Below are 10,938 nucleotides of genomic sequence, written 5' to 3'. Positions count from 1 at the left end.
CGGTGGGTACATATTGTGACTAAAATTGGGGTTTTGAGGTTCTGGTTTCGCATTCCTGCACACAACTTTCAGTTTTAAACCCAATAAGGGATTTGACTTGGACACACCCAGTGTTGTCTCGGTGCTCACACAGCAATAGGGAGCGATCTGACGAAAAATGAACAGTTTTTGAATGAGTTTTGGGACAATCATCTCGAATACCGCTCCTAACCTGTGGAGGTGGAGGTTAACAATGAAGGGGGTGTGTTGCACAGAGTGTGTTTGTAAGCCATGAGTAAACCTTTGTGATCGTGCAGGCTGGTTGTCTGGCTGCGTCCCAGCATCCCTCCTGACAGGAGATGAGACCATCCACACACCCAAGGGCTCTTTGTCTCCCTGCAGACACAACCACAGCAAAGCGCTTGTGTGTAATACATTATGTTTGCTAGCTGATTCTGGTCCATAGCTTATGTAACAAGAACATTATTTATTAAATTCATAGCAATGGCTCTACTGCATACGGTACATTTATGCATTAATATTGATGATTTATTCAAGTAAAACAGAAGAGTGTGCTCTGTTTCAGATTTATTGTTTTTGCTAAAATATCCCTGTTATGCTCCACCTCCACTCCCAGGCATCCTCCTCTCTTCTGAGGTTGCTCCTTTGCCCAGACTGCTTCTACGTAACTTGTTGCTAGGGTAACCTAGCCTTGAGAGAAGCTTGGGCCTCGTTGCAATGTATGCAGTCATTCTGTTTTAGACAATGAGGGATGGTGAGGAATTGATGTGAAGGCTTTGGCTGCAATGAGGACAGGAGGCATATGCATAATGAGAACTTGATGTGGCAAAGTGTGAGACCCTGTTAGCCTCGAGTGAGTGCAAGTTTGACCTTGTTTTTCATTATCAAATTAAATATGTACAAAGAAGGATGACAAGAAGTCAGTGTGGAAGCAATATCTAAAAATAGCAAAATGCCTGCACTAAATGCTAACATTAATCTCTTACACTCTGACAGTTCACACTTTAACAAATCTCAAATAACAAGACAGTTTGCATCCAATTCCAGAGCAGAAAAGCAGCAGAGAGGAAAGCTCTCTCTTTTCTTACATAATTGAATAGCATGGTATAAGCGGTTAGCTATTGGCTTTCCTCAAGGAAACTGTAGTGCAATTGCCCCATGCAAATGCACTGTGGTTCCTCTCTCAGACAGGTTAGAGCCAAATGCTCTGTTATCAATCGAAGCTAAGTGAATGAACAGCAGACATTAGGTAGCCCAGTCCTCTCTCCTTTTCAATCTCTATCTTTCTTTGTCTCTCACTCTCCATGAGCAGGCCTGTGAGAGAGTGATCCAGCTGCTGTGGAGGAGACAGAGAGTGTTAGAGAGGTGTATAGAGAGAGACAGAGATCGAGATAGAGAGAGAGAGAGAGGGTGGGAGGGTGGATGATAAGACTGCCACTGAGGCCAGGCAGACGTGGGTCACAGAGAGGATGCCAGGCAGGCAGGCAGGCAGCCCAGCAAATAGTACAGCCTTCACGTGGAAGTCAACGTGCCATTTCCGACATACAGGAGCCTCAGGAGGAAAGAGAGAGAGGAGAAGAAGAGATGTAAGGCACGAGAGAGAGCCAGTGACAGAGAAAGAGAGTAGAGAATAGAAACACAGGGTACAGGAGCTGTTGGAGCATCGCTTCAACAAAACTCCGAAGCCATGGCAGTGACACAGGATTTATTTATTTATCATTCACCACCAAAATATCCACACCTGCTCATATCAGCTTAAAGGAAAAGACTGGTGGTTTTCTTATTGTCAGCAAATCCCATAAAGAGAGCAAAGCGTCTGGTAATGCTTTAATAACAGCTCAGAAACATAAAGCCTGCATTTTTTAAAAGGCTCAGTGATGTCCTAAAACAGCTGACTCAATGTCAAAATCGTGTTCATGTTCATTTGGCTCATTTATTTTATTTAGTTTTTTTTTTATAGATTTGTACAATGGAGCTCTATGGCACAGAGGAAAAGCTCTTCCATCTTTCACTGCACAGATGCTTGTTAAGGCCGTTGAATGGTTCTCCAGGCTTTAGATAGGCCAACATGCACTGGGGCTGTTCAGAGACATTGATGTCACTGTTTCTTTAATACATGTTCATAAAACATGTTTGAATTCTTTTTGTCTCTGTTTTGAACCCACCTCCTCACAGGAGTTGGATCAGCCAATTAGCTTGGTGGTGCCATGCCGCATGCCTGCAAGGGGCGTTGCTGAAAAGTGTGCATGTCGGCTCCTCTGTGAGCCTCTGCGACCTACAATTAACTATAACACGCTTCTCTGTGTAGCTGTGAGGATTTTTTTGTGTGGATCTTTTCAAAGTATATTCCTGTTTTAGGATCAATTCATTGGTTGCTTTTGGTCTTTTCATGGGATTTCTTGACAATAAGAATATAGAATACTGCTGGCCTTATCTTTTAATTTCTGAGGAGCAAAATAGAGAATATGTGTACTGGTTTTGAAAGGGTCGAGTTATGCTTGAAAAGAACTGGTTCATAGAATGTTTTATATGACTAGCTCAGAGATTAAGGAGTTCAAAAACAGGACTGGCCATATTCTATATTTTTCATAACATCAACAACTTGGGTGTGTCCCACTATTGTCCCAAACTATTAAAAATACATCAGTGAGCCACACTGTTGTCCTGGCTGACATGTTCCTTCATTATCATGAAAATAGTTCCTAACAAATGCACTATTTCCTCTTGTTTGAATAGCATTTGTTAAAAACTATAGTGACCAGCTGTTTTAGGAGATTACTGAGCCTTTTTGTAAAAATGAAACTATATACTTGTGACCAGTCTTTTAAAGATTTATGTCTCCAGAAAGACCAAATGGTCTGTGGGCTTAGGGCCACAGTCTTGGTAGGAAAGTCAGGAAGTACTGAGAGAAAGACCAACACACTGTTGGTTTTGGTCTTTTCAATGGATTTCCTGACAACAAGACAAATAGAAAATAACATCATTCTTTAAAGAACATCAACAGCAAGAAGGAAAACAATCAATTCAAAGCATTTGGTGTCTGGCAATAAAGCAGACTGACAGTGATTAGACCTTTCTCGCTGTGTAATCTATGAACAGGCTGCTGAGCAATGGCCAAGCATCAATCGAGTTAAGTAAGTGTAACCAAAGCATCATTCTAATCTGTCCTGGATGTATGGAAGATACCAAGACTATCAGGAAATGAGGGGGGGTGAAATTGAACAAGCCTAATGTGCGAAAAATGAGCCAATTAGTTAATTTCCCCGTCTATTTTTTTCTACATTTGCCTCCCCACTTCCTTCCTTTCCGCTGCATCCAAGCTTAGCAGTGGCATCATTCTTTGTCCAGCGACGGATCACAAGGCTGTGAACGCATACGCGCTCACGCACACGCACACACAAACACAGACATATGACATCACCCAAGCAGTGATGGGGCGGAGACTGGCAGCGTAAGCCTGGCATCACACACACATGCACAGTGGGATAGCACAACTCCTCTCCCTCCATAAGCTCTCTGTCAGACAGCTCAGCTTGGCATCACTCTCACCCAATAAGATGAAACGAGCATTAGCCTGACCCCGTTCTCACAGAGACCAAGTCACTTTGCACAAACACTATGTGGTGCTATCTCTGCGGTCTGGCATGTCTGGCCTTTCTAATATCCCATCTCCCTCATCTTGTCCAGCATATTCCTCATGAAAATGTACTTTAGATGAATGGGACAGACCATCCCGAACTCCTGACCTCTCCTCTGTTGCTCAGCTGAAGTCTTTTCTTAATTGGTTCTCTTCAACTCAGAGGGAGGAATGCCCCAGTCCATGATCCATCTCATCAATATTCTGTCTGCACAGTAATAGGTAAGGGTATTCACTTTTAGCTATACTGGTGGGCCTTTTACTAGGCAAAGAACATTGAACTACTAGCGATCACTGTTTGTATTTTGTGGCTTCCAACTATTGCAGCCGAGTCCTCTCAAAGGAACAGCAAACACCTCCTGCAGGATATCACAAATCTCATATATCTAATAATCTCTAACGCACTGCAGCAGCTTTTTTAAGACTGTTGGAATCCAATTGTCACTTCATTTGACTGCCCTACATCTGCTTAGGTTAATAAGTACCAGCGTTTCTCATAATGCTTTTCAATGCTAGACAATGTTCCTGAATATGCGGATGGATGCAGATGGGAGTGTGTGGATGTAAAGATGAGTGGCTTTCTTTTGGCTACCAACTCTGTCATCAGTTTCATTATGCATGACTCTTGATGAAATGTAATCAAGCTCCATTGTAAAGGCACTGGAAAAACACATTGTTTACACTGTGACGCGCAAGTTTAGATGTCATCGGGGAGGCAGGTGGAGGAACTCTTAACCATGGTGACAGAAGTGTTGTGTGATGCTGTTGGTCTTGTGTAGCGAACAGAAAAGAAAAGAAATGGTTGTGGATGCTCTCCTGGATGGCAGAGAGAGTATAGTACAGGCAACAAACTTTCTTCTGTTTCACTGACCTGACAGCAGGAACCTCAGCATACCTCCTCCTCCTCTTCACCATGTTTGCCCGACTGGTAAGTCAATTTACCCGACTGCGTTCTGGAGAGAGCACCTCATTGGTCAACGCTAAGGAACACTCTTGTTTTGAGACAAAAAATTCTCAAATGCTACGACTTTTTGTTGGGGCGTCCCAGATGCTGAAGGACAGGTCATTTATCAAGTCAAACTACACAGGCATAAACGCCCGGTTGTGGTTCATAATTGGCCATGACGCTGGTAATTCGTCTGGCGAGATTCGTGTAGTCTGATCTCAGCATAAGTTATACATATAAGACATTGTTGTTTGACCACACCCGAACGCCACCTGAGTCTATAGCCATGCTAGTGCCTTTGTGAGGTTGTATTAGTGGTATGTTGAGCTAAATGCTAATGTCAGCAGACTAACATGCTCACAACGACAAATTTACCATGACATTAATGCATGAATGTCTGCACCACATTTCATGGCAATCTATTCAATACTTTTTGAGACGTTTCACTCAAAACCATAAATGTGAACCTCATGGAGGTACTAGAAGAAAAGTCAGAGCATCACTGAAGTCATAAGGAGTGATCCTCTGGGAACCATGATATTTTCAGTCTACTACCTCAGAGCTAGTGTGGTTTAGAATATCTATAACAATACAGGCCTACATATCAATTAGCACTATATAAAGAATGGAGATGTAACTCTGCTATTCCAGAAAAAAAGCACCTTACATTTTGTGCTTTTTTTGTACTCAGTATACAGCTGGTAAAACGTCCCGATTTTTAGCTGGTTTTGACAGCAGATGGCACACTAAGGTCGTCATGTCTTGCTGTAAAGCTGCCTCTGTTTGACTATTCATATTGAAACTCGATATCCTAACCTGCTGCATGTCACAGAGACTTGTTGGAACAAGAAATAGATCACAAATGCTCATGCTCAGAAGCAGTGGACAAAGTTACTGGTTAAGACTGAGATAACGGAGCGCATGCTGGTTCCTCCTTCCACACCTTTATTTCATCCCTTACATCAATTACAGACAGGCGTATGAGATTCTCTTCATCTTACAACATAGCTGAAAAGATCAGTGCCATGGTGGAGAGCTGAGCACTGAACGCGACTAAAACGCTCAGACAGTCTGACATAATACTCCAAAATGAAGCTGAGCCTCACATGCAGACATCTGGCTTGTGTGTGTGGATGTTGGTATGATAATATCAGGATAACACTAATCGCCCAGATTGGGATTATGATTATCACTCACCAGCTCACAAACAGAGTTCCCACTGTACCTCAGGACTAATCTAAACATGTCAGTTTTCAGAGCTAAGGCCGTCTAAGTTTGGGCCAGTCAGTGACATGTAAACACATCTTTTAGCACCACCTCATTAAATCAGCCAGTGTAATTCAGGGGAAATCAATAACAAGTATCCCTCTAGTTACAAAACTGCAAGGTAATTTCATCATGGGGGACAGAAATCTGATCTGCAGCTCTCCAATACGTCTCCATTGACATCCAGCCCGCAGCTTTCAGCAGCCATCTGTGGATCATATCTGCAGGTCTTCTTTGTTAATTCCCCTATGGTCTTCCCTCTCCACCTCCACCTCCCTCTTGTCCTTCTCATCCCTTTGTTTGCCTCCCCTCCTCTCTCTGTCCTGGGGCTGACATCATGGTCCCAGAGGAGCCCTGTGATGGTAACAAGCCTGATTCAGCACCAAGTAGTCCCATGGATGTCTCAACCCTGCATTACTTTTCAGTCAGCGGTTGCTCCCTATCTATATTGCATCCCTCTCCACATCTTTCTTTTTATCCTCCAAACCCTCCTCCCTACAAGATGCCACCCCTCCCCAAATAACCCCACCCCTGCAGCCTGAAGCAGGCTCCGGGGCACAGACTGCTCTTACTGTACCGAAAACAAGCTCTCCCAAGTGGGCAGGGCTCTTATTTCACCATAGGCTGTGCCTCAGATGGCTGCAGTACAGTGCTAAGGAACATCAGGGCAACACCAAAATGAAATATTTATCGAAAGCATGAATATGGAAGAGTACATCAAAGTATTTCTTCTACATTTCACCTTCTTCTCAGACTAGATTGCTTCCCATTTTCAAGTCAGAGCATTTGGGTTTCACTTGCAGCAAAGATTGTCAACCGAAGAGTAAAGCTCAAAGTTAAGAGGTCTGAGGGCTTGAGTTGAATTTTTAAAAATGCTGCCTAAAAGCACCATCAAAATGGACCAGAAAGGGCCCCAATCTGACACACATGAAAGTGTTTCTTTAATGTAGCATCATGAATAAAATAAAAACAACAAATGAAGACAAAGGGAAGTCTGAGCAACACTTAAGCCCAAGCTGCAAAGAATTATCTTCCATTATCAGTACCGCCTTAATTATTCTTCAGAGACTTTAATTATCTTTTAATTGCATGAAAATATTGCAATAATGTGGTAATGCATTGTGACATGACTAATTTCATTAGGTTAGGATATATATATATAGAAAAGCAATTATTTTTATGTTCTAAGAAATTCTGAATCATCACATTACAATTACCTACAGGGATGGATAAAGAAATGACTGGTATGAAGAGCAGACAGACAACTGTTGCATTACTACATTCCTAATTTATGTACTTCATTTAGAAATATTTAAACTTAAACAAATGGTTATTATTTTGGGAACTTCCTTTGCTGTCTTTCTGATGATAGATGATTGATGTCACTGTCGTTGCAGTATGAAGCCTGAGCTTCAGAGGTAAACCTGGATTTATACTTGATGTAAGGAGTTAACAGGAGTCCTACTGTAGATACCTACGGCATTAGTTTTGATTTATAGTTGGACATTGGATTTCATCCTTTGATATTGTAGATAGGAGGTCCACATCAGCTCAGGTATATCCTATGGCCTGTGCATGTAGCTACCATAGGTACGGCATAACCCTTTAAAGCACAAGTATGAGTAAAGCTTAAGCAGAAGGAAACAGCTGGCTCTGCAAAAAGGACAATTTGTTATTCTAAGAGAGGGATACAGTATCTTCCTGGAGTACTGTTGTCACACTGAGGTTGCCAAGTGTGGTATTACGGTGTCTGTACAGAGACCATAGACTGAAGACACAACATGGGCACACCAGCTGACAACGCTATAGTCAGACACTCTGCACAGACGTACCGGGTGGATGTACAAACTATTGTTTGTCAAGAAATATCCACCATCTATCTCCTCCTAAAATCATGTCACTTACATTTCTGCTTGTGTGCGCATTAAATCAAGATACAACGTTGTAATCAGTAAGCTTTAGAGCAGGCATATTTTGTAACTCTGGAGTGAGCTAGGCTAACGGTTTCCACTCGATTCCAGCCAGTGTGTCAAGATAGGCTGATCACCTTCCTGCCCCAGCGCTGGACTTTAAGGGATAGGATGGAGTTTTCTGAAGTGGGGTCATATAAGGTACTTATGCATAGTCTGTGTATTACCTACAGCAGATCACAGTCCCCATGAGCCCAGTTTGGAGAAGCAGACATGAGTACCAGTGTAGGAAGCTAAGCGATGCACTGTTGGGACTGTGGACGGCGAGTGATTATGACAGCAACGACAAAATGCCATTCACTGTGAGGAGGAGGAGGCCTTTATGAGGCAGAGTGTACAGATGATGAACTTCTGTAGATGGACAGTAAACAGGCTTAAAGAGAGAGAGGGAAAACTCTGTGGACGCTGCATTTCTGTACTGGTTGTCTGGGGAAGTCGTTTCATTCATTTGTTGGCATGTAGCACTGTGTTACCTCATGGTCGAGGACAGCACTGCTCTTCAACCAGTGTCTGTCTGGGCGTGGAGAATTGTTTATGGTTGAGAAAACGTAGTGCCAAAGGAAAGGGCTGTCTCATGGTCAGGTAAAGTGGTGAAAACATTCTAAATATAGCTTCCATTTGACATGAGACTGATTATTTTAGGTGAGCTTTCTTTTACATGGCTAAAATGCATTTTGCTGCAGCCCCCATCCACAGCAGTGCATTGCTTCAAAAAACCCAAGCTATCCCTTTAAAGCACAAACACGAGCATAATATCAGATTTAGTTTAATACGTCATTAATATGTAGAGTGCAGCGACATAAACTGCAGCCTCCTGAATGAGCACAGATTTGAATCAACCCCTCTCTAATTCTAATCCTCCTGAAGGAAAGATATTGTTAGGACCCGCAGTTTCCCGCCTTTTTTTCCCTTTGTGTCTTGTGTTTCCCCTCTCCCTGTGTCTCTTGTCTGTCTCTGCCATGTCTGTCTGGTGTTCGTGTGCCCCTGCAGGGGGTGGCTGACGGGCCGGGCTCGATTCCTTCCTCCCAGAGTGCAGCTGCATTCAATCATTCAATCAAGGCTCACCTGCCGTCACAGTACATAAGCCCTGGCTCGCTCAAGGAAGATTAAAAGACGTTGAACCTTTCTCGGTCTCTTTCCTCTCTGCTTCGAGTGTGGCATTTGGGTCCTGTATTCAGTTAAACTCACCAGATATGTTACAGGACTGTTGTATGAGACTGCATTACTTTTAGCTAGACGTATAACTGATAACTGAGTGAACTTTTGCTGAAAAATAAGATTAGATGACTCATAGATGATCAATAGCTGTCTTAAGGCTGACTTGTTACACTGACACATGAATGCTTACTTACAAAAATTGCTGATGAGGCACAAGCTGAGTTCCATTAACCTCCATGCTGCTAACATGCATTATTAATCCAGTCATTTAAAGCTAATATCAACCACTGCTCGATGCTTTATTACTGGTTGTTGTTCTCTCTTGTGATGGCTGTACGAACTACTGTACGCTAACACGCTGCACTGCTGAGCTCTGTGGGCCAGTGCAACAAAAAGGTGGATCACTCTCAGCTCTGTCCCTGCCCACTGTTTCAGCAGCTGTGAGTCCCATCTGTTGGACCTCATTAGGGAGAAACCCCCCCAAAAAAGGCCTATTATGTGCAGACTGAGGCGAGAGGACAGTGGGAGGTCAGTGGCAAGGTGGAGGGGTGGGTGGGGCTGGAGGCGTAGTGCAGGAAGAGTAATGCAAAAGCCACAGCATTAGCTAATGGAACAGCTTCACTGCAAGTCAGTGACGGAGGGGTGGTAGCTGAGGTTGGGGATCTGGATCTTAACAAGCAAACGCTTTGACCTCAAGGGTCAGCAGATGAGAGCATCTATAACAGACCATAAAAACTCACCTGCTAATTCATAGGCCAACTTGTATTCATTTTTTCACCTATATCTTACACTGTGGTCTTAAGTGTTCAAAATGAGGCATGGCAGAAGGGTCTCAGTCAGTCCTCTTAACCATCAGACATCTGTATCAAGTCAGTGTGACAGTACATTACATAGAAATGTTATTTAATAATACTAATTACTAATAACATAATGATCTATCTTTTTCATGTGTCCTTTTATATGACTTGCTTTTGTTTTCTTGGCTCTGATGGACAGGCCATAGCCTGTAGTGCTGTCTTTATCTTAACTTTACAGTTCATGAATGCTCATGTTGCATAATGCTGTGGCATTAAAAACAATATTGAAAAAGCAGTATACATGCAACAATTTCACTGGGAATTCTGGTCTTGCTTTACATAAAGGAAATGTGCTCATGTGGACATTTAATATGGGTCTTCTAGAGCCACGGGCTTCTAGAATGGTCACCACTTTCCACCTTGACAGCACTCTGTGTGCACAATTCAGTTGCATCTAGCCAAACAGCTCATGATCACTGCATTCTCCACAATAAAGATGAACAAAGCTGAACTTACAGCTGCATTAATCAATGTAATTCATTCTAACAATCAAACGCTCGTAGTGTAGACGTGCAGCCCCCCCCCCCCCCCCTTTCCCCACTGTGCCTCTGTGTTTTCCTTTCCTTTTGTGTCCTGTCTGTCTCCCCTGTCTGTCATGTCTGAGTCTGTCACTGCAGGGCGTGGCTGACAGGTTGAGCCCAGCCTCCTCTCCTCCCGAGCACAGCTGCGCTCAATCAAGCGATCAAGAATTACCTGCCTACACAGCATTTAAGCACCAGCATTTCTGACAGTATACATCAAATCATCACTCTACCTGCGTGGTGCTAAATCTTCACCTGTCCTCACCCCTACCCTGCCAGTCTCCTCACTGAAGAAACTGGATCTGACACTTCCTGGACTCAGTCTACTCTGGACTGTCTGCCTCATCTGGGTTCGTCTGTTTGCACATCCCTGAATATTCATTAAAACTGTTAACTTTTCCTCTGCCTCCTGTCTTCTCTGTCTACCAGTGGCATTTTGGGTTCTTTAACCTCAGAAATCTTAACACGTAGTGTTGCACCCAAAGAGAATTATCACCCACTCCATTCCCTCTCGGGTCTGTAGAGCTTTTTAGCTTCTTGGAGCTCACTGTCTTGGTTTCCTGCCCTCAAACTCCACTCTCAC

Source organism: Chaetodon auriga, chromosome 17 (assembly GCF_051107435.1).
Source record: "Chaetodon auriga isolate fChaAug3 chromosome 17, fChaAug3.hap1, whole genome shotgun sequence".
In the NCBI taxonomy this organism is placed as follows: Eukaryota; Metazoa; Chordata; class Actinopteri; order Chaetodontiformes; family Chaetodontidae; genus Chaetodon; species Chaetodon auriga.
Note: the sequence above shows the minus strand (reverse complement) of the source record.